General features: G+C 42.8%; 1 long non-coding RNA gene across 2 annotated transcripts; it reads left to right on the plus strand.

The window, feature by feature from the left end:
- The first annotated feature begins 10198 nt into the window (after nt 1-10198).
- On the plus strand, nt 10199-24671 carry LOC309385316. Of its 2 annotated transcripts, none has more exons than XR_014174204.1 (3): nt 10199-10284; nt 12582-12730; nt 24596-24671. It is a non-coding gene; the product is annotated as an uncharacterized lncRNA (long non-coding RNA). The 2 variants fall into 2 exon arrangements; XR_014174205.1 differs by having other exon boundaries at nt 24589-24670.
- The last annotated feature ends 555 nt before the right edge of the window (nt 24672-25226 follow it).

Genomic DNA, 25226 nt, shown 5'->3' on the forward strand with positions numbered 1-25226 from the left:
GCCATAAGGGTCAAACAGCAGACTAAATCTAGGGTCACATTGCATTTTGACTTTGTGCAATGTGTGAATTCAAGTACATCAGTAGCTTCAAATAATATTCTTAAATAGGGGAGGATCACAAATCTACTTATTCCTTGCATGTAACTTCATGAAACAGCTGCATTCCTCATCTTGCAAACTGCTTTTTCAGGAAACAACTCAATCGTTGTCTGATGCAAATTCCTGGTTAAGTACTCTATCCATATATACAGTTTAGGAAATGAGTTGTGGCTGGTTCTGGAGCAGATTACAAAGAGTTAAGGGACTTTTTTTGGCATCTCAGAGGCCAATACTAAGCCAAGTTCTTAAAACAGCAGTTTAATTTGTTGCCATTAACTTTGCCAAACATATGACCTCACTAAAGTTTTTAGTAACAGCTCTTTTCATTTGGAATACTCCCTAGGGCCTGAAGCAAAGGAATATTTTTGGCTCTTGTGGGCATGGAACATGTTAAAACGTACTCAAATACAGTGAAAAAAAAGCAGTGTTTAAGCAATGCCCACTTTCCTTCCTGTCTAGGAGTTTAAGCTAAAGCAATGTTGTGGTTAATTTGTAATTATATAGGGCTGTATATTTCTTTCCATATGAAGGATGGAAAAAAGCTACATGTCAGCGATCCAGCATGAAATATAGTTTCTCTGCTCCCATTCTCACAACGACAATGTAATCTGGTAGTAAAACGAAGCCCCATTTTGTATTAACTCTAGTGCCCTCTCTGTGGGCACATAAGCCATCACCCCAGTTCAACTCTGCCGCGCATGTCCGTGTACCTCCTGCCGGCCAGCTGGTCTTCAGGTCTCTGCTCCGCATATGTAGGGGTGGGCGTGCAGGGTGCACGAGGGGTGCATGTACAGGGAGGGCAGGTGTATTGCATTTGGGGGGGTCGGGCACGCGCTTTGGGCACTCAGTCCGGAAAAGGTTAGCCATCACTGTTCTAGTGTCTTCATTCTTTATCTAAGCTAGCTTTTACTTTCTCTTATTTTAGCACTAAACGGGTATTTAAAATTTATAGCTTTAGTTGATGCATTGATTGATCTCACTTCCAACTGGTAATGGGGAAAAGGCCATTCTGGCTTATCATGGAAACATACTTTGATGTTCAATGGCTGATTGAATGGCCGCCCTTGTCCAACTCAAAGGGTAGTTGAAATTCCAGAAGTTGTTATTCCACTATTTGGATGCCATTAAATTGTGGAAAAGTGGAGTAGGCAATATGATCATCACAGTTATAATTAACCATAATTTCACTCTTGGTTACAGAACATTGCCTTATAATTAAAGAGAAAGCACTGAGAGACATGTTTGCATTCTTGTTCTATATCCGCATATGTGACATGTCACTGTGAGCACAACTATTTTTAATTTCCATATGCCTCCGTGGTTCATTCTGATAGGGATAACCAGTAATTTTGTACATATGTAACGTGCATGAATCGGTTTCAATATACATTTCCAAGAATGGATAAGAATAGCTGTTTAAATACAGAGTTCTTGTTCATTTCAGTTTCCCATTTTCTAAGTCATCCTTAAATTCTGGGTTTAACATAGTTTTTAAGTTACAAAAATTCCTTCCTACCTTTGTTATTTTAATTCTGATAAAAAAAAATGTACTCAAATAAGCATTCTGGGTGAACGATGAATCATATGTGTTTTAACAATGTGGGCTTGCCTAGAAGGAGCAAAAAAGTTGATCCAGGCAACTATAGTGTGGAAATTCCCTCTAAACCTTCACTATGGGATTAGATTTATAACGGGTATGCTTTATAGTGGCTTCCCCAGAATACTTATAGAGACAAACATTACCAAAGATGGAGGCAAGAGTAACATTCATTTTGAGCAGATCCTAGGTAGAGGGCTAAGAAACACTGGAAGTAGCTGGACCTCATTGCCATTTTACTCTCTTATGGCATTCTGCAGCAATAGTGTGTCAGGGAAATTTAACATAGGCACAATCAGAAGCCTAGCATTGCTTAGAGCAGGAAGGCTGGATTTGGTATTTACTACTGGGACTCTTCCAGGTCATTCGCTCTCAACAGGGACCTACCTAACATTGAATGTGTTATTCTGCAAATGTAAGTTAGAAGGGTTAAATTGCTCCACTGGGCTCTTTTGTTTCAATCTGTAGTTGGGGAAGAATGTTCCTCTCCTAGCATCTGCTTAAAATCTTCTCTCCGGGCCGTTCCAAGCAGAGAAAATAAATCTGCATCAGTTCAAGAGACCAGGTCCACACATAACTGCATGTGCAGTTGATTAGTTTCCATGGCTAACAATAAACTTGGAATGCTCACTTCATTCTCACAAAGAGTAGATTTAAGTCCCTTTTCCTTGATTATGCCACTCTGCCCTTGCACCATTTCTTCTTTAGTTTCTCCAGTGTGGTGAAGAGCCACCGTAATAATTTCCCCACATAAATGGTTTATATGTGTAGTTTGACCATCGAAAGAGTTAACGGGGTAACTGCTGTGTGGGTTGCTTGAATGAAGTTCAGCATTGCTTCACTTCCCTTTTGCACTCCCTCGGTGAGTATTTTTTTAACAGCTGTCTGGGATCTGTTCCATTCAGACTTCCCCTAGTGTGGGCCTATGAAAACATGCAGTCTGGTACTCTCAGTAAAGTTTCTATTGTCACACCCTTTACGGGAAAGAAGGAAAAGAACTTAGAATGCTTCCATTTAATATGTAGAGTATCTTCTGCTTATCCTAGTTGAATGAAGGCAGGGCAAATCTATCATTGTCTAACGCACAGAACCTTCCACAACAGGGGTCCCCAACCCCCGGGTTGCAGCCTACTACCGGGCTGTGGCCTCGTTAGAACTGGGCCACATGTTAAGGGGGCCGGTGTGCATGCGCATGTAGCTCAACTCTTGCATGTGCAGCTCAATGTTCTGACCTAAGCTTCAGAAAATCACAAAGGAAACTACTTGTCCCGACAAAACCACTTTTTATTAAGCTAATGTGAATTCCTCTCATTCACATCCAGCAAAGACCCGGCAAATAGTCTTTCAAGGGTGAATTTACAACCACAGACCTTATCAGGCTTGGACAGCTGCCAGGCCAATATCTTCCAAACGCAATGCTGTACAAGAAAATACTTGGCAAGGAGTTTCTTAGAATCACAAACAAATCTTCACATTAATTAAGCAAACTAATTGTCTCCTGCAAACTCCATTCCCCTTTCACTCCTCTTTATTCGCTATGAGAGGGGCTATTCACCATCCACCTGTGCCTTTACTCCCGAGTTGGCCCTTGCTCCTTAACTGTTCCCTTCTCCTGGCAACTCTGCGCATGTGCACATCGGGAACAGGCTCCAGTTGTTCTTCTGCCCCTCTGATCCCCACCTCTGAAGGAAGTTGATAACTGTCGGACAGCCCTGGCCGCATCTCTGCCTCTGATGCAGAGCCCTCATCAGAGCCTTCCCCAGACTCCAGGACTGCCCCATGTTCCTCCCCAACTCCTCACTGTCTGAGTCTGCCACCAGCTCTGCTGGTTGGCCCCAACACTCAACTTGTGTAAACAGCAGGCTGGCACGCATGTGCAACTCAGCTTGCATGCATGGCCTGGGTCCCCTCTCCCCCCCCAGCCAATCCGCCAAGCATGCGAAGGTTGGGGATTGCTGCCCCACAACATTTGAGGGTCTTTGCTATTGAGCTGCTTAGTTGCAAATATCTCTGGAAATACAAACGAAGGAAAGAGCAACTTATAGCATTGAAGCAGAAATTTTCCTTCTTTCTTTTGTAATAGTTGTTAAATAAATGTAGCCAGCAGTAATTTAAGAGAATATGAGGACAACCAGCAGCAAGGTGGATGGACTCACTTACAATGGTGATGGGTGCGCTTTTGAAATACCTGAAGGACCTGGGTAGGGATTGTCTTAGAGGCAGATTGTCATGGAGAATAGCTATTGGTTGCTAAACGTTGACACTGATTTAATGGTAAATATTCAGCAGCAGTCTACTGATTGCTACTAGTGTGTCAGCAGCTGGAATTTTCCTACCAGGCTGCTGGTACACCAGTGATGTCATACCATCCATTTGCCTCTATTTATGATACTTAGTAATTCAGGTTCAGGATCATATTCTGAACTATAACAATGAACAGCATTGGCCCCTTGTGTGGCTGAAAAAAATGAATTATTAATGTGGTCATATAATAAATGTATTACAGAAACCTTCAGCAATAAGCTAGCATGGATCTCGGTTAAATTACCAGCTGGAAGAGCCGACTTTTTTTGAAGCATGTCGGGGAGGAACACCAACCAATTCAGATTTTGTGCAGTCTGAGGAAAAGGCAGTCTTTTCTTGTTATTGCCCCTTAATAAAAAGAATGCTCCCTTTCCGTTCAGTAGATAGCTACCAAGCTGGCAGGAATAGCCAACACTCCAGAAGATAGGCTAAAGATACAGAAGGATCTTGACAAACTTGAACATGGGCACTATCTAATAAAATGAAATTCAATGGTGAAAAGAGTAATTACATTTACTCTAAACTACATTTAGGCAACAAAAACGAAATGCACAGGTACACTATAGATGGTGCCTTGCTCAATGGTAGCAACTGTGAGAGGGATCTTGGAGTCCTAGTGGACAACCATTTAAATATGAGCCAGCAGTGTGCAGCAGCTGCCAAAAAAGCCAACACAGTTCTAGGCTGCATAAACAGAGGGATAGAATCAAGATCATGTGAAGTGTTAATACCACTTTATAATGCCTTGATAAGGCTACACTTGGAATACTGCATTCAGTTTTGGTCGCCACGATGTAGAAAAGATGTGGAGACTCTAGAAAGAGTGCAGAGAAGAGCAACAAAAATGATTAGGGGACTGGAGACTAAAACATATGAAGAATGGTTGCAGGAACTGGGTATGTCTAGTTTAATGAAAAGAAGGACTAGGGGAGACATGATAGCAGTCTTCCAATATCTCAAGGGTTGCCACAAAGAAGAGGGAGTCAAACTATTCTCCAAGGCACCTGAGGGTAGAACAAGAAGCAATGGGTGGAAACTAATCAAGAAGAGAAGCAACTTAGAACTGAGGCGAAATTTCCTGACAGAACAACAGCTTGCCTCAAGAAGTTGTGAATGCCCCAACACTGGAAGTCTTTAAGATGATGTTGGATAGCCATTTGTCTGAAATGGTATAGGGTTTCCTGCCTAGGCAGGGGGTTGGACTAGAAGACCTCCAAGGTCCCTTTCAACTCTGCTATTGTATTGTATTGTATTGCATTGTATTGTATCCTAGTTCCAATTGATGTTCCATGTTCTTAAAAGCTACACAGATTACACTTACTTCCTTGTTAGGAAAATCACATCTGCTAATTAAAAAACAAAACAAAAATATAATTGGTTTATAATTCCTGGCTGTGGAAACTCCTAAAAAGCAAAACAAAATAAAAATAAATGAAAAATAGAGACCTCTCCCATTCTGGAGGAGCTCTGGGGACTGTAACAATTCTCAGGTTTTCTGAAATCGAAACCTCAAAAGCAGTTTTGGATTTTTAGACTTGTGCAATTATAAAATTAACTGATTTATTTGACTTTTAAATAACTTGTAAGATGATCACGCTATTAACAGCTGATATTGATTTTTTTAAAAAATTGAAAGTGGTTTGAGAGGCAGCAGCAATTTTGGATAATTTAGGAAATATGGATTGTAATACAATCAGTCCTTGAATTACAACAGTACATTTAGTGACCGTTCAAATTTACAATGGCACTGAAAAAAGTGACTTATGACTGTTTTTCACACTTACAACCATCGCAGCAATCCCATGGTCACATAATCACAATTCAGATGCTTGGCAAGTGGTTCATACTGATGACGGTTGCTGTGTCCCTGGATCATGTGATCACCTTTTGCGAATTTTTGACAAGCAAAGTCAATGGGGAACCCAGATTCACTTCACAATCATATTACCAATGTAACAAATGCAACACCATATGCAGACCTGCACATTTCCTTCTACCTGTAGAAAACTCTATATAAACTGTGTTCATGCATTCTGCTAAACCACAAATCTTCATTTTTCAAATATGAATAATCCCAATCACATTGTATTGTAATGTGTTATATGAATCTGTCTGTCAGGGTTCCAAGTAACACCCCCAACGAAAGAAGATGCTGAGGCTTCAAGTTCTTCAAAGTTCCATTTTATTAGAGATGTCATATCGGCACATCTGGGAAAGACAGAATCTGAAAGTTTTCAGGTTTTCCAACCTAAAAGAAAGTTCAAGTCCCTGCCCAGCACCTACAGGTCCATCACATGGCCCAATCAATTTCCAACTGGAGACAACCCCCAGTCACTCCCATCCAGGTGCAGGCCGAATGCCCTTGACTCCCAGAGAAAGGAATGTTGTTATGGCTAATCCTCCACCACTCCTTGTTATCCCCCTTCCTATTCTCCCAGGTACTAAATGTGGCAGTCCTGAAGTTCCAACGACAAAGATGGCTTCCAGGGCTGACACTGTCTACCATGGTAAACTATGACGTGACTTGTTATTTTTGGCTAAGCCTGTTATATGAACGCAGCTAATATAGTTGGATAACCATTGTTAGGTAAGCTCCCCGTCAGGAGAGCGAGTGTGCAGAGAAGCGTAATGAGAGTGGTGTGGAAGAACATGCACAAACCAGCATACAGGGACACCGAGCAGTAAAAGTAATAGTATTTTACTTATGTGGAAAATAGAGGTATTCAGAGTTCAATTTACACACGGTTCAGTCAGTCAGTTATCAATGTTCTCAGTTAAGGAGTGATCCATCGAACACAGCCCAGTATCATATAATCAGTTCAGCACACAAAGTCGCTAACAGTAGCAAATCTCACAGTAACTCACGATACACCTACAAGCACTATCCACCGATCAGCATCTAACAAACAGAGAGCTAACAGTCATTCTGGCTCCCTCTTATGCAGTGGTGGGTTCCTGCCGGATCGCACCGGATCGCACGCTCCCTTTCGGCGCTAAACCCGGAAGTACGGTCTTGTCCCGCCCCTGGCGACGCGACGACGCTTGCCTGCGCTCCACCAGCTCGGCTGGGAACGGAGACGTTTCCTCAGCGGAGCGGAGCGCCTGAAAGGGACGCAGGCTCAGCCTGCCAGGCTGCCACCACTCCACTGAAGACATTGCTGAGCAGAGAAACGTCTCCGTTCCCAGCCGAGCTGGTGGAGCGCAGGCAAGCGTCGTCGCGTCGCCAGGGGCGGGGCAAGACCGTACTTCCAGGTTTAGCGCCGAAAGGGAGCGCGCGATCCAGGTTTAGCGCCGAAAGGGAACGCGCGCGATCCGGTGAGATCCGGCAGGAACCCACCACTGCTCTTATGGCTGCTTGAGGTAACAGCAACCAATCCCATTACAGCAGTACTTAAGGAAACAGTACTACTCTCATGGCTTAAGTATTGCTGACCCAACCGTTAGCTTACATTCCTAACAACCATGGTTTAGAAGCTTAATGTATTTCAGAAACAAAACTGTTATATAAATTGCTAATAGGTTTACCTGATGGTTGTTCTACTTTTTTTACAAAGCAAAAATGGTTCAGGTAAAGTTAAATTTAAATTATATATTGCCTCCAGCTATCCCATAATAGTGTAAAGATAAGATTCTTTGTTACTATGTCGTGCTATTGCTAAACAGCACTTTGCTGCATTATCAAAGCAGTATGTACATAAATATGTATGTGCACGTGTGTACATATAAAACATATAAAAACAATATCTAAAGTATGGCTTCAACATAAACTTGACGTAGTTGAAACAGTATTTGTGGGAGGAAGGCTAAGATTTGAGAACATATAATAGGAACGATAGATCACACTAATTGGGGAAGAGAATTCCAAAATGTTGCAGCCACCATAAAAATGGCCCAAGCTCTGCTAGATTTGTGATAGGCTTCTTTCTGAAGTACCACATTCAGAAGGTCGATGTATATAAATCTAAGAACACACACCAGAAGATTACTGGCAGATTTTTCTGCCAAAGTGTCAGGCCTATCAGGGGGATGATCAAGGGAAAGATAATCATTGTGTGTACCTTAAAAAAAAATCCAGAAAGCCCATCCCAAAAATTTCACGGCCCCCATTCAAGGACAACAAGGTCAAGGTGGGGGCTATTCTGATTTTTCTTCTCATGCCTTCTGCTTTCCCAGAGTTGAACAAATGTCTTCTTTCCCTCCTCTTTCTCAAGAGCTGAATTACCTGTGTTTTTTGGAGTATAAGACGCACCAAGGTTTTGAAGAGGCAAATTTAAAAAAAAAAGTTTTTGCACTCTGCAAACCTCATCAAAACAACTTCTTTTTTGTGTGTGAAAACAGGTCCGTTTTTTTTCCCCTCAAAAAAAAGGGCATGAATAGCCCTTGGGAGGCTTGTAGAGTGTTTTAGGGAGAGTGGGGGAACGAGAAAAAAAGGACATTATGAAGGACAAAAAAGGACATTATGAAACTTATAGAGTGCTCCTGAGGGAGGGCAAAATTGAGCAAAAAACAGCCCATTTTTTGCTCATTTCTGCCCTCCCCAGCCCCCAGGAGCTCTCTGAAAGCCTTGTAAAAGCTATGCATGGCCATTTTGGTGAAGGGGTGGGGTTTCAGGAGGCAAAAAAAAATGCTGTATTCAATGTATAAGACGCACCCAGATTTTCAGCCTCTTTTTTGAGGGAAAAAGGTACGTCTTATACTCTGAAAAATATGGTAAATTCCTCTGCAATAAATGGTCTAGATCAGTGGTTCTCAACCTTCCCAATGTCATGACCCTTTAATACAGTCCCTCATGTTGTGGTGACCCCCAACATAAAATTGGTGTCTCGGTTCCTAAGACCATTGAAAATATGTGTTTTCCGATGGTCTTAGGCAACCCCTGTGAAAGGCTCGTTCGACCCCCAAAGGGTTGTGAACCACTGATCTAGACAGACAATGACCTGGCCTTGGTTTTTTAATCTTCAGAAGACAAAAAGCCATGAGTCAGTGTGTGTATCTGGGCATGTCCATTATTTATATGTATGAGCACAGATAGCCCTTGACTTCAGTTTTGGGACATTTGTCAATGTGAGGCAATCTATGGCCCATTTTTGTGGCCTGCAAAACATGAGACTATATCTCTGAAATTCAGTGGCAAAATGGTATTTTTGAACAATGCAAAGTTTTCCTCTTTCTGGACCAGAATAGGAGGACTTGGGCCTAGAGGACTGGCAGTGATGTCTGTGAAGGTCTTACTTTGCAAGCAAATGGCTGAGCAGAAAATTAAAGATCAGATAAGACCTTTGTCCAACTTCCTAGTATTGCTTTCCTATTTGCCAGACCATCACAACATCCTCCTCTATGGTACAGAGAGTTGGTTTTGGAAAAGGAACATCTTTTTCCATGCTGTCTGTTTGGCTTAGCAATTGGCAGCACTAGCGTGCCAAACAGCATCCCTGGCTCTTCTAACTCTTTCCTGCCTCACAAGACAGATTAGAATTATGGGTATAGCTTGGATTCTTTTCTCCAGAAATCTAAAAATACTAATAGTGCTTTGACAAGAATGTTGCACAACAATAGCAACTCCAGAACACGATCTCTGAAGTGAAAAAGATGGAAGCATTCGGCATTACTCACCATGTAGGAATGGTGAAGATAATAGAACTTACTGAGATGGTGAAATTGAGTTCTTTGAGCAGAGAAAAGGCAATATCTACATATACTGCTGACTGGAAACCCCTTTTAGATTTTTTTTTGTATGAATCCAGAAGAAATGAACTAATGGTTTATGGTTTTGATGTTTCGACAGGATAGATTATAGAAAAAGGAGAGATATGATGCGGTCATAGGGTAAGAGGCAAATTTATGGTCGTGCTTATGACCTCTGTTAATATTTCTTTGTATCTTTTTAAAATTTCTTTTCTATTTTTATTTTTTGCACTTTTAGCTTTCTCTTTAATTCCTTTTCCTACTTTATATTAATTTATCGTCCTTTAAAAAAAATATTTAATGAAAATTACATTTTAGAAAATAGCCACTATAGAAAATAATCTGGCGTAAGAGAGAGATAGGAACACAGAACAGTGTGTGTGCATTGTAAATGACTCAATAATTAGCAGCCAACCTGAACTCCCCCAGCAACTGTTCATACCAATTTCTAAAGGACTGCAGGAGGCTTAGCAACCTCCAGCCTTGTGTCTATTTGAAAACTCTGGCTGAACAATCAGTTAGATCAACTGCCATTTTCTATTAAGTGCAATCCATACACTTAGAAGTGAGAAGAAAACTCTGGAGCCAGCAATCTAAAGGTTTAGATATTGATCTATTTTACTTACGAAATTACTTTACTACTGCACATAATTCTTTACCTAGCTGTTTCACCGTCAGCTTTTAGAAGACTGATATGCTGTTTCCAATGGGAGGGATCATTTGACTGTAGCTTGATGTGGAGATTTTGTTCCCAATAGTAAAATTAATAAAGTAAGCCATCCACAACCACCTACCATACTAATGTAAGCACTGAGATACATTAGACAGTACCCTAAATGTTTGGTATTTAAGGAACATCAAATGAATATCTGGTCCAGAGTGAAGGCAGGAATCCCACAAATATTGTAAAATAGCAGGTCTTCAAGCTTTCTGAGAGGTGAACAGAGTTGAGACCCTTCAGATCTTGACCTGTTTTATGTTCCAAAGGAAAAAAAGCATTAGATTAAAAAAACCCAATTGATGGTATGTGGAGCAATGGCATGCTGCCCAGTCTAATGGGTCAGCTAGGAACAATACCAGCGAGGCAGTCCCTCAGGAAGTCTGGCTCCATGCCATGTAGGGCTTTATAGGTAATAACCAGCCCCATGTATGTAGGGCTTTATAGGTAATAACCAGCCTCTTGAATTGCACTCAGAAGCAAATTGGGAGCCAGTGCTAGTTGCAGAACAAAGCTATAACATTAAAACAATGCATAATTACAATATTACTCTGTTATAAAGGACAACATGCTTTCAATATGAAATAAACGTTTCATATATAAATAGTAGGTGAGAGGAAGGAAGGAAGGAAGGCAGGAAGGAAGGAAGGAAGGAAGGAAGGAAGAAAGGAGGAAGGGAAGGATGGAGTGTCAACTAAGCTTACCTGAGGGCAGGGAATGGGAAAGGGGGTGAATTTTGTTCTTGTTGAGGGCAGGCCAGTAACAGAGTGCCCTTCCTCCTCTTCCCATCTCACTCCTATTCTGTGCTCTCCTCCCTCATTCACTTACTGGTCCCATCAACTCATACATTCACCCCAAACATATAACCAAACATATTCCAAACTGCTGCCCTTGCAACAGCCCTTGGACCTCACCTCAGGTAGGTTGTATCTACTCCTTGGCACTTGGCAATCTTAGATACTCTGTCAATCCCAGTGCTCTCCACCTGTTCCAAAGGGGAACAAGATGTAACAAATTCTGAGGTGATAGACCATAAGTACCAAGAGGAAGCCAAAGGCCAGCATCCAGCCCTAGTCCAGAGGATGACACCCACAGGATCTGGGAGGATAGCATAGATCTTCCGGTGCCAAAAGCACCACGGAGGCTAGCAATGCCAAAAACTTAAATCCGAGGTTCTCCAACCTTACAGCCAAAAAATGCTGCTATTTATGCACTAGGGACTTAGTGAAATGTTATACTGAAAGGTTATTTTCTAGAGAGTTCTATTTTTTTAATTAACATTTTAATTTTGAACAATCTGCTTTTATGAAGCATCTGTATCACAGCAGGTAACAATAATTTTGGATAAAAGGCAACTGGAAAAATGTCCAATACAAATTTCCATAGAACAGATTTACTGGCCTCTATCCAGTCATCTGCAGGCAAAGTTTTTGATAAAAAAACATGATATTGATCCACCTGCTTATTTTAAGCATAATAGAAAGAAAACTAATTGGATTATTTTTATTTGGACCTGACTTGTTGATTCAATATTTAAAAGGAATTCTATATTGAATGGAATGATCAAGGAACGGGAGAAGGGAAGATGGAGTAGAAGTTAAAAGCTGTGTCTACTGTCCTCAAATTTTTAACAAAAGTTTTATGTATGAATTTGAAGTATAAACTCTGTATTTTATGTAAATGTTTTTGCTTAGAAATTTATTTTTAAGAAGAATATGGGGAGCCTAATACTTGCTTAATTTGTACCTAATGAAGACTGAGTTTGTAATAATATGAATTATTACATCTGAAAAACATTTTAAAAATACTTCCAATTCAGTATACTGACCTCCATTTGTTTTTGTTTATATATATATATATATATATATATATATATATATATATATATATATATATATATATATATATATATATATATAGTTTCATGTCATACATGCCTTTTAAAAATAATTTTGTATTAATGAAAAAATAATGATTTGCCATAGAAGAAACCACGTACAAGCAGTACAATTAGAAGTGTATCAAATAAAACTACTTGATAGAATATCAGTTTAAAAATTTAAACTGGTTACATTTTTCAAATGTGAATGTAAGTTTTCAAGTTTTGACATGTTAGAGTCCTGGATTTCACTAATAACCATGATGATTAGTGCACAATTACTGCTCCTTGTACCACAGAGCATCAAGCAACGCAAAACTTGAATCAAACAGTTCTAAAACTGAAGATTCTATTTAAGACCCATGGCTCCTCCTAAGTCTTCAAGGATGTTGGGATTGTCACCATACTGGGAACTGCAGCTCCAACACCTATGGAGAAAAATGTCCAGGTGAGTTATTTTATTTTATTTTATAATTTATTTATTTTATTTATTTATTTTAATAAATTTATTAAATTTATTTGCTGTATGAAAAGAGGGATATAGATAAATATAGATATAGATATAGTTATAGATAGATATAGCTAGCGAGCTAGCGAGCGAGAGAGACTTGGTTTGTGTGCTTAAGTAGCAACTCTGACTTCACAGATATCTGGTTGAAAGAAAAGCCAAAAAGGCAGGAATACCTAACTGTCCGATTGTTGCCATGGGTTGAAGCATTGGAGGTGAGCAGAGCTTCCAGGAAGAGGAATAAATGTGATTACAGATGTGTATGTTTCAACATTAACACCTTTCCTCTAATTTACTTTCTGCCTTGGGAAGTAACACAACATACCAATAACATCCACAATTCCTATGACAGGAAAGGCAATATTTTGATGGAAAATGCAACATGCTTCTCAATTAATACAACAGTTTTTCAAGCCTGCCTGTATTATTTAGTTCAGAAATCTACAGAAACTTTCCCTGTAATAACTATTATATCTTTTAAGCAAATCCAGTTTGCTTAAGCAGTTTTAATCTTGGCTCCAATGCAACCTAATCCCAGTAATGTCAGGCTACCAAAGCCCACCAAGAACAATTGCTTTATGCAGTCAGAAACTGGATTGTAGTTGCTATTAAATCAATTATCAATGCCACACCAACTTCTATACACTATAATATGTAATTGCATAATTTAAGTCTTTAATCTTAAAAAAAATGGTGTGAGTGGATATTCAAACCCGTTAGTTGATATTCAAACTCATTCCCTTCCCGAGAGATATTGACATGTGATGTATGCTAAGTTTCACTAACTGAATGTGGGTGATTTGTTCATTGTCATCAACATATGTAGGAAGCTAGAGTGCATTTCGGGAATAGTTTGCCTTTCAAGTTCTGTAATTCACATAGCAAATTGCTTTTTTTGGGGGGGGGGGGAAGGGGGGTTATTATTAAGTTATAGAGATGCAAATATTCTCTTTCTCTCTCTCCATACAAATGACTCACACAAAAGATGTGCAATAATTACCAGAGACACTAACACATAAATCTAAAACATAATTGGAATCCTTCAAAAGGGGAATTTTCTTCTTGTGATGGAGAACTTTTCTGGAGTTAACAAACCACAAAGGTCTACATTCTAATTGGGGATCTTGGAGGAATCCTACACTTTTGACTTTTGCATAGTTCCCATTTCATGGGAACTTCAGTAGAGAGCTCCCTCCTTCCCTGAGTTGGCTCTGCGGCTTCTGCAACTAGATTGTCCTTGCTATTTAATCAATTAAAAACCACATCATGCTCTCCACCATGCCAGATGGCTGCCTCCACTGCCAGTAAAAAGACTCTTCCTTCAAAGACTCAGCACTTGATTAACTTGGCCATATATATGAGTGTAGGATGGAGCTCTCTGTGTGAATGTGCTTAGAATCTGTTTCTCAACCCATTACGATCACCCTCTACCTGGGTAAGAGGTACTTAGGCTGGAATGTGTACCTTTCTCTGCTTAGAGTTTGCTTGCCTGTGGTTCAAAAAGAGAATCAAGTTGCAACCTGTCTTCCTTGTACAGACCCAACTTCACCTCAAAATTTCCAGTATATAAGCAATAGCAATAGCACTTAGACTTATATACCACTTCACAGTGCTTTATAACCTTGTCTAAGCGGTTTAAAGTGTCAGCATATTTCCTCCAACAATCTGGGTCCTCATTTTACCATCCTCGGAAGGATGGAAAGGTGAGTCAATCTTGAGCCAGTCAGGATCGAACTGCTGGCAGTCGGCAGAGTTAGCCTACAATACGGCATTCTAACCACTGCACCATCACGGCTCTATTCTCTAGCATAACAAATCTAAACCCCTTCCCCAACACTACTTACTTATCTACATACTTATCCAGCACATATCTAGTTAGAGGACATATTTGGAGAGCCTAACAAATTTGAAAGCCCATCTGCAAATAGAAATGAGTAAATCAAACAGTCCTGCCTAGCAACCTCTGTTTTGCTTCCTGGACAATGTGACTCTATTTCCAATTAAAAGAGTGTTCTAAGTGCCAAGTTAGGGGCTGATGAAAAAAAATTGCTGGCAATGGGCATAGAACTGTAGGAGACAAATAGATGATGCACGTGTGTTCCAGCCCTGTGCCTACAATTCCATCCAATTTGGTTATTTCTTCAGTATTTTTTTTTTCTCTCCAGTGGATAGATCTATCAACATTAAAAAGGAGTTTTACCTGTGAAAAATGCAGGTAGTCCTCGACTTACAACTGTTCATTTAGTCTCCGTTCAAAGTTACATCATCACTGAAAAATGTGGCTTATGACCATTTTTACACTTTTGCTACTGTTGCAGCATCCCCGTGGTCACGTGATCAAAATCCAGGCAGTCGGCAACTGACTCGCATTTAGGACAGTTGCGGTGTGCCGGGATCATGTGATCACCGTTTGCAACCTCTTGACAAGCAAACTCAATGGGTAAACCATTTGCCAACTGCAATGATCCACTTAACAACTCTGGCAAGAAAGTTGTAAAATGGGGCAAAACAACAAATGTCTCACTTAGCAACATAAATGTTGGGCTCAATTGTGGTCGTACGTCGAGGACTACCTGTACACATCTGTGTCTTTAGTGAGGAGGGAGAAAAAGGTGGGGGGTAGAGAAATGTGACTGATGTTTTGCACTATGCATTTACTGAACGCTTTCTGCCTGTAAAAGGTTTTAAAAAACTTGAAAGCTGGCCATTATTAATATAACTTCAGGTCTAATAAAGGGATTTTCTAAGTACAATGTTTGATCTTCTGCCATCATATTTTGCCAGACAGTGGAATCTCTTGCAAATAGTTCTTATAGAAGATGCATTGGATTCTATATTATTCAGGCAACCAAGACACATATTGTAGGGCTGGGTTTTAAAATGAGACACAACTGGGCAAACTTTAACCCTAGTTTTATTGCACAGTTTCAGTTCTCCACATATTCAAAAGAATCCTAGAGAATTCCCCAGAAATGTGGAATCAAAGGGGAGAAGTGCTATAATTTATTTAAATGTTACTCATGTTTTACATTTTAAATATATTAGTGAAGTAGAAGAACATCTGTTAGATTGGGTAATGAAAGGGGAGCTGGCCAGCGCTTCAGCCAATCAGGTCTCTCTCTCTGTTCCCGCCTGAAAAGAGAGGACCTGACTGGAAACTACTATTGTCCTTGTAACAACTAGAGGGGGGAGTATCTAACACCCTTTCCCTCTAGGATGGAACATCCTAACGAGTGATGTAGTCACACAGGTAGGCGGGCCTCTGGATCGACCTGCTGGACCTACGCAGTTCAGATGGTGGGGTTTCTCCACGCTGGGCGGTCAGACCTGTTGCTTCTCCGGACTCGTTGGGTGGAAACTCCTGGAAGCTTTTGGAGGCCTCGGCTGGCACCGTCGGCGGAGGACTCGCCCATGCCCGTCGGAGTCAGATAAGTCCCTGGGTTCCTCCGTAGTGGTCTGTGGGTGGTGCGGCTTGGCCTGTGATGGTGTTGGTGGCATTTGCCGGAGTGGGGAGTTCTCTACTCATCCCCGGAGTTGATCCATGTGCCTCCTCCAATTTCGTCCGTCCTTGAGCCTGACGGAGTAGGATCATGGGCCCGAAACTCCAACGATGGTTGTGAGTAACCACAGGATCCCCCCTGTGTAATTGTGGGTGTAGACCGGGTCGCCTATGGTAAATGTCTGGATCTTTCCCGTGGAGTCGGGAGGCATGTCGGAAGAATAGTTGGAGTGCAGCCGGTCTAAGTGGGACCTGAGTCGGCATCCCATGAGTAGCTCCGCTGGGCTCCTGCCGGTGGTGGTGCTCGGCGTGATGTGTTGGACCAGGAGGTAGTGGTCTATTTGTGTTTTCCAGTAGCCTGGGCTCATTCTGCTTAAGGCCTCCTTGGTAGACTTTACCATCCGTTCCACCTGGCCATTGGACGCCGGGTGGAACAGGGCGACGAGGGTGTGTCGGATTCCCTGTGCCACTAGGAACTCTTCAAATGATTTGGCCGTGAACTGTGGGCCATTATCAGACACGAGCATGTCAGGGAACCCGTGGGTCATGAACAGCCTCCGTAGTTCCCTAATGATAATGTCTGTGGTGGTGGATGTCATCAGGACTACCTCCAACCACTTTGAGAATGTGTCCACAACTATGAAGAAGGTTTGCCTGTGCAATGGCCCTGTGAAGTCTATGTGGACTCTGGACCACGGTGCTTGGGGTCGTTCCCATTCTTTTGCGGGTGCCTCTGGGGGAGCTGGCCTGGACTCTTGGCATGGTGTGCATGTAGCCACCCACTCCTGAATGTTTCTGTCCATATTGGGCCACCACACATAGCTCCATGCCAACGCCTTCATTCTTACTATCCCAGGGTGACCCTTGTGGAGAGCTTCCAGCACGGCTACTCGCAGCTATTTTGGGATGACCACCTGGTCCCCCCACAATAGACAACCCCGGATGGCGGATAATTGATCGTGTTTCATGATGAAAGGGTTGAGTTCTGTTTCCACTGGTCCCTTGGGCCACACCCTCCACACCCAGTTCAAAATCTGCTTGATGATGGGGTCTTTTTTGGAATGGTGTGCGACGTCTCTGGAGGAGATGGGTCCCGAGTCTAGGCAGTTGATCAGGAGCACCACGGCCTCGGGTGTTGAGTCGGCAAGCAGCTCCGGTATGGGGCATCGACTCAGTGCGTCTGCGTGCCCCAACGTGGTGCCCGGATGGTGGATGAGCTGGTATGAGTATGCTGCCAGGAAGATCGTCCAATGGGTCATGCGGGGGGAGAGTGACACAGGGGTCAGGCGCTACAGTAGTCCCAGTAGTGGCTTGTGGTCCATCACCAGGTTGAATTCCCTGCTGTACAGGTATTCGTGGAACCACTTGACCCCCGCCACTGCGGCCAGTGCTTCCCGGTCCAGCTGCCTGTAGTTCTGTTTGGCGGCGGACAGCATCCTTGAATAGAACATGATGGGGGCTTCCGTGCCGTTTGGTATCCATGGCTTAGGACAGCGCCAACTCTGAAAGGGGATGCGTCACAGGTCAGCACCAGTGGCAGGGTTTGACTGTATTGGACCAGGAAGGAGTCTGCTGATAAAAGTCCCTTCACCGCGGCGAACACCTTGGCTTCAGATTTCCCCCACGTCCACTCCATGTTCTTCGCAAGCAGGCAGTGTAGTGGTTCAGCAACCATCACTTTCTGCTTGAGGAACACGCTATAAAAGTTAAGGAGGCCGAGGAACGCCTGGAGCTCGGTCTGATTTTTTGGAGTGGGGGTTTCCCCAATGGCCCTGATTTTCTGGTTGGTCTGGTGAATACCGGAGCCATCAATCATGTAGCCTAAGAACTCCACCCTGGGTACGTTTATTTTGCACTTTTCCTTTTTTAAATGGAGGCCCTTCGATCGGATTCTGTCCAATACAGTGCGAACTCTTTTTAAAAGTTGCGCTTCATTTGCGGCGGATACCAATATGTCGTCAAAATAGGGGACGACTCCTGGTATCCCCTGCAACAGTCGTTCCATGATACTTTGGAACAGCCCTGGGGCAATACTAACTCCGAATTGTAGGCGGTTGCACTTGAACGCCCCCCTGTGCATTACAATGGTCTGGGCCTCTGCAGTAGCGCCATCTACTGCCAACTACTGGTACGCCTGTGCCAAGTCCAGTTTTGTAAATATTTTCCCCGGGCCGAGGGAATGCAACAGATGTTGGACTACGGGTACGGGGCACACACTTTGCTGCAACCCCTTGTTGATTGTGCATTTGTAATCTGCACACAATCTGATAGACCCGTCAGGCTTGACTGGAGTCACTATTGGTGTTTCCCAGCAGGTGTGGTTCGAGGACTGGTTCGAGGATCCCCTGGCTCACCAGTTTGTATACTTCTTTGTCAATTTTTGGTCGGAAAGCGAAAGGCACTCTCCTGGGTCTGAGCCGAATTGGGGCCACATTGGGGTCTAGGCTAAATGATATGGGGTCCCCCTTGTACTCACCCATCCCAGAGGCAAAAACGTCCTCCCTAAAAATGGTTTCTGCGGCGTTCCCGGGGGCAGCAGCGGTTGGTGCTTGGCCTGCTTCATCTAGGGCATTGACTTCGGCCACAACCATCCCTAGAGCCTGAAACCAGTCTAGTCCGAAAAGGCTCTGGAGGTTGTCCCAATCGCCTGCAGCTTCTTGGTGATCCGCTTGTAACGGACGGTGAAAGTGCCTTGCCACACGAGGGGAACGAGGTTTCCCTGATAGTCGCGGAGGCAGACATCGGGGTTCTTGAGGTCCTCCTTTCGCATCGTGGGGATCGTCCGTTTCAGCACTGCCCATGAGATGATCGTGAGAGATGACCCGGTGTCTATCTCCATCTCGCAGAGGGCACCCTCGAGGAAGACTGTGACTTTCAGCTTCCTGGGGCGGCTGATTCGGATGTGCCTTACCGGGACCGAGATGTTCGGTTTTGGGTGGCGGCTCTGGTGTTCCTAGGCGGATGCGGTGAGGTCGGCCACTTGGTCGTCGGCCTCTGACCATCGGGGGTGTCTCTGGCTGGGACATTGTCTTCGGTTTGCCCCCTTTCCGCTCTCTCGGGGTGACCGATTGTTGTCGGGAATTCACTGCGGCACACTCTGGCAATGTGTCCCCTCCGCTTGCATCGCTGGCACGTCGCGTCCCGGAACCTGCAGGTTGCTCTTGCGTGGTTGCCTCTGCAGCTGGCACAGGGCAGGCCGAGCGACTTGAAGTTTCGCGCCAGCGCTACGCGGGTACTGCACATGCGGTGGCTGCTCTCTTCATCACTTTCAGAGCTCTCCTGCTCGACAGTCTCACGGTGGACGCGGGCGCTCTTGGTTGCCTCAGCGGGTGCATGGAAGCGCTGCAGGGTCTCGATGGACTTCTGCACTGACTCAGCTGCTCTTGCCTCGTCGAGAGCGACCTGGAGGGAGAGATTGCTTCTCACCAGCAGTCTTGCCTATAGGCTCTGGTCTTGGACCCCCATGATGATCTGGTCCAAGATGATGTCGTCCAGCTCGCGGAACTCGCAATGGGTTGTGGCTTTCCGGAGCACGGCGATGTACTCATTTATTGTCTCACCTTCCATCTGGTTCCTCATGTTGAAGTGATAGCGCCGAACATACTTGGATGGCTTCGGAGCGTAGTGCGTCTTCAACGTTTGCTGGAGGGTGGTCCAGGAGACGGCTTGTAGCAGCATCAGCATGGAGAGGTTCTTGGTGGTCTCCAGAACTTTGGGGCCGCAGTAACCCAGGAACAGGTTCTTTTTCTGGGGTTCCGGAATTCCACTGAGATCGTTCGTCTCCAAGAAAATCTTGAACCGCAGCAGATAAGCGTCCCAGTTGTCCGATGCTGGGTTGAACGGAGGTGGTTGGGCATAGGTGGCCATCGTGACTCTCTCTGGGTTCGTAATGGCTGGTTGATGCCTTCCTGCGCTCTGGGTGGAATCACTGCCTTGTGACCGAGCTCTTTGTTAGTGAGTTTCGCTCTTTTGTCTACCCAATTGCCTTCCAATCCCACCTTCGTCGCCAGTGTTAGCTTGGGTAATGAAAGGCACAAAAGGCTAAGATAACAACAGCTCTTTATTTGGTCAAGTACAGGCATCCACTGAGTGAGAGGTCTGGCAGCTCCCTTTTTAAAGGGGAGCTGGCCAGCGCTTCAGCCAATCAGGTCTCTCTCTGTTCCCGCCTGAAAAGAGAGGACCTGACTGGAAACTACTATTGTCGTTGCAACAACTAGAGGGGGGAGTATCTAACAACATCCATGGGACAAATTTAGAAATCTTGTCATCGCAAAACCATATTTCCAGATTGCACCACATAGTTGCATGTCCTTTTTAACTGAAGGCACAGATCTATTTGAAGGGATGCCAGACCAATCTGACTTCAGGATATAAAGCCATAAGGAGAATGAACAGTAGGAACTTTGAAGTCACCCAATATTTGCAGTTAACAGCTGGAGAGCAGGCTCAGCACTTCAGCCAGATGTCTCAATTACTCTTGAAACAATGCCTACTGTTCGGAAAACATCAGCACTCCCCCCCCCGCAAATCAGAAATAGGTGCCTAACATTTATGGGGGTGTTGTACTATCTTTTGTTTTGGCAAAGGGGAACTATCCAAAGAATAACATGGGATCGTAGAAGAAAAGGAGCTATCCTTGCTTGAACTAGTGCAGCTAATCATCCGATGCCTATGTTTACATAAATATCTGCCAGCTAGGTTCCCAGCATAATGCAAAGTGTTGGTGTTAATCAAGGTGTTGAACATTTATTGGCATTTAGAAAAGCTGCACATTGACAAAATTTCCATCTGTAAATTACAAAAGGTCATGCTGCTTGGTTCTAGATGTATATTATGCCTATATACTACAACATTCTATGTCATGGGGTCCTCAAACAGGGCCTGTCGAAGCCATTCATCTGGCCTGTGCAGAATCACAAGGCTGCCCCGCCCACATTCCCTCACCCACGCTTTGGCTGACTGCAGGACTTACCTTTGTGAGCCCCACAGGCTGGAACTGAAAGATAAGGCCAACAAGACGTTGGCCTGCAGAGACATTCTGGAGATGGGGGAGATGAAAACTGGGGCACTCATATGCCCCAGGAGGCAAAAAACTGGGCTGTTTTTGCCTGTTTTTGGCCTACAGAATGCTTCTGGAGGTGTGTGAAAAACAGGGTGCACAGATGCCCCAGGAGGTCAAAAAACTGGTGAAAACAGCCCGAGAGAGAGAGGCAGAGGGGGAGGGGGAGGGGGAGGGGGAGAGAAAGACAGAGAGACAGACAGAGAGACAGAGATTTGTCAAGCTTCTTGGGGCTGAGAAGAATTGCTGCAAAACTGAGTTTCCTGAAGTGAACCACTAGACTCCTAAACAACTGAAAAAATGATCTAGTAAAAAGAATATGCAACCAAAAGAGCAACATGCAAACAAAAGCAAATAAAACAACCCCAGGAGCAAAACAAATTAAAGTTTAATTTGTGTGCATTGTTCAATGGACTGTTAAATTCGTCATACCCATCTAGTCACATGACCTAGCCACACCCACCCAGTCGGTCCCACCCTCCAACAGTCTGAGGGATTGTGAATTGGCCCCCTGTTTAAAAAGTTTGAGGACCCCTCTTCTATGTTTTTGGGAAGAACAAATGAAGGTCAACAGAATTGACAGCTGTGATAAAATATAAAGAAATATAAATAAAAGTAATCAGAAATTGAAATCCAGTCATTGTCACTGTAAGAATAGTTAGCACATATATGGCAATGGATTTTGGCCGAGAGGATTTTATTTACTTGTTTATGCTATAATTGCACTAAATTACAGTAAAATCACAAAGTAATAGAATTGGGATGCTGAATGATTAAACCATCAGGAGCCATCAGAATGAAGCCTATAAATATCTGGGCATTTTACAGTTGGATAACATCAATCATGGACAAGTTAAAAAGTATGATTAGTAAAGGATACATCAAAGATATATCTGTATGGGCCATACCTGTGACACAATGCACTGCTGGAAATATTAACTAGGCAGTAGCTGAACTGGACTTTTTGGACTGAGAAACAAAAAACCTCCATGATTATTCACTGTTCTATACATCCCCATAGTGATATTGAGATAAAGATTATACGTGCTCCACAGAAATGGAGACAGAGGTTTATTTTGAGTCAAACAAACTGTCAAAGAAGAAAAGCGGGTATTGGCTGATTACGTAAAAGACAGCCAAGAACAAGCATTGATGCAAGTTGGAACTTGCTGAATATGAAGGAAACAAAACATGAATATTGAAATAATGTAATGAAAACGTGATCAAAATGCTGGCAAGCAAGAACATTACACAGCCAATTTTTATAAAAGATTGAGGGAAAACTGGATAAAGATAAACCTGGCAATGGCTTACAACATTAAAAAAAAGAAAGTGAAATCTTGATTTTGGCTGTTCAAGAGCAAACTATCCAAACTAACATAATCAGGGCTAGACTTGAAAAACCATCAAATGATTCAAAGTGCACATTGTGCAGCTACTGTACAATCATATAAAGTAGATCATATAAAGGAATCCAATCACCCAAACCTGTTATGAAAATGATATAACAACAGTTGCCAAAATGATTCATTGGAACATTTGTAAAAATTATCATATGCCAGGAATGAAAAATTACTGGAGCATATAATTGAAAAAGTAGTAAAAAAAATTAGCAGGTTAAAATATTGTGGGATTTCTGAATTCAAACTGATAAAGTCTTGGCTCATAACACACCAAATTTAACTGTGGTTGAATAGACGAAAATGTGGATAATTGGTATGGCAATATCAGGAGATAGTAAACTAGAAGACAAAAATTAAGACCTGAAAATCAAAATTGAGATTATGGCATGAACCAACCATAATGGTTCTGGTGGTTATTGGCACCATAACAAAAAAAATGTGGATGGCACATAGAAGATCTACACAGTGGCAAAATTTCCACCTGTCAATTACAAAATGCCACATTGGATATGAAGCAATATAGTTTGCAGATACTCTATGAACCTGATGTGTTTGAATGTCAATACCAGCTAAAGACTTGGCAGCTGTGACTTCACATGGTTGTTAACAAATAATAAAAATCATAATCAAATGATGTTGATAAGGATGATGAAGAGGAGGAAGAAGAGAAATGAAGTTGACTCTCCTTCCTTTAAAAATTTGCCCTTGATGAATTAATAAAATGGATCCATCTTGCAAAATGCAGAACCACTTTAGCAAGTGCTCATTTGAGGTGATATTTGAGCTATAGTCCTCCCAACCATTTTGCCTAGCATAATTCTTAGATAATAAGCATTTTGGGTTGTTAAATTATGGGAGATGAAAGCCAATGTAGCTGAAACACACCAGGTTGGGACCATGGTCTAATTGCAGCTTCAAGAGTGAAAAACTATAGTTTGACCACTTGAGGGAGCCTTGTATCCAGCCATTTATCCCCAAACAACTGCAGACTTTTCTAATCAGGTGGTTTCAAAGATTTTCAAGCAAGTACTGCAGAAATACTCCCTTCACTGCAAGTCAATGCAAACAAGATGCTCATCAGACTAAATTGTACTAACAAATCTATTTTTTCTGTCTTGGAAGATAAATGATTACTTCTCTATGCCCATGTAGTTCTGTATTGGAAATTAAATGAGATCATCATTCCCACTGTTGATATGTTTGAGTGACTGCTCAATTTCTACATCATGTGTAAATTTGTAAGGGGAAAAAAACATATTTTTCACTCCATAAGATGCACCTGACTGTAAGACACACCTAAGTTTAAAGGAGGAAAACAAGACAAAAAAAATATCAGGCTGAGCCAGAGGGAATCCCAGATAGGGGCTCTGTCATGGGCCAGCTTTGCCTATTGACTCCTGCACTGCGGAAAAGAGGCAGAAAAAGTGGGCAATGAGAAAGACAGAAGAGGTGGGGTTCAACACTGTAAAAGGACCCTGCCACCAAGAAACGGCTGCTATTCACCAAAGACGCACAGACATTTCCACCCACTTTGGGGGGGCGGGGGGAAGGGCGCCTTATGGAGCAAGAAATACGGTAATCAGCCCCAAGTTATATTTTAAAGGTAAAAGTAAAAGTTTATCCTGTTCAGTTGTGCCTGACTCTAGGGGACGGTGCTCATCTCCATTTCTTAGTTGAGGGAGGCAGACACTTGTATGAAGACACTTCCATGGTCATGTGCCCAGCAAAGACAAATTTCTGGGTAGTTTTTTTATCATCATAGATAAAGATAGAGAAAGATTCTTTAAATAGGTATTTCCTTTGCTCTAATTTATCTCATCTTCTCAATTTTCTGGAGATTTCAGCTGATTGAGGCCACCATCTTGGTATTCCGTCCCCGCCATGAACTTTCCCTGATCTAGAAGATGGATGTATAAAAGGTAAGCTCAGTTAAGATTAACACTAAAAATAGAAATAAACCACTGCCATCCATGTCAGTGGTTGTTTTCCCCATTTATTGGCCTGAAAATTAAAGCTGTTTATGTCTTACTGAGTAGCTTCTCCTTTCCTGTCAGTCATACAAGATGAAAAAAAAAATTAAAGGGGAAGAAAGTTAATATGGAATATTCAGAGAGGCATGAAGGATTTACTTCAGAGATGGTATTCAGCCGGTTCTGACCAGTTCTGGAGAACTGGCAGCAGAAATTTTGCATAGTTCGGAGCACCGGTAAAACCCACCTCTTACTGGCCCCACCCTCATCAATTCTCTGCCTCCCGAGTCCCAGCTGATTGGGAGGGAATAGGGATTTTACAGTAACCTTCCCCTGCCATGCCCACCAAGCCACACCCACAGAACCGCTAGCAAAAAAAATTGAATTCCACCACTGATCTACTTTATCTAATGTGTAGGATACTGGAGCATTGTTTCTTAACATTGACAACTTTCAGACATTAGACTTCAACTCCCACAAATTTCCCAGCCAGCATGGGAAGTGA

The sequence above is a fragment of the Natrix helvetica genome (genome assembly GCF_964273705.1).
Source record: "Natrix helvetica genome assembly, chromosome: 1".
Classification (NCBI taxonomy): Eukaryota; Metazoa; Chordata; class Lepidosauria; order Squamata; family Natricidae; genus Natrix; species Natrix helvetica.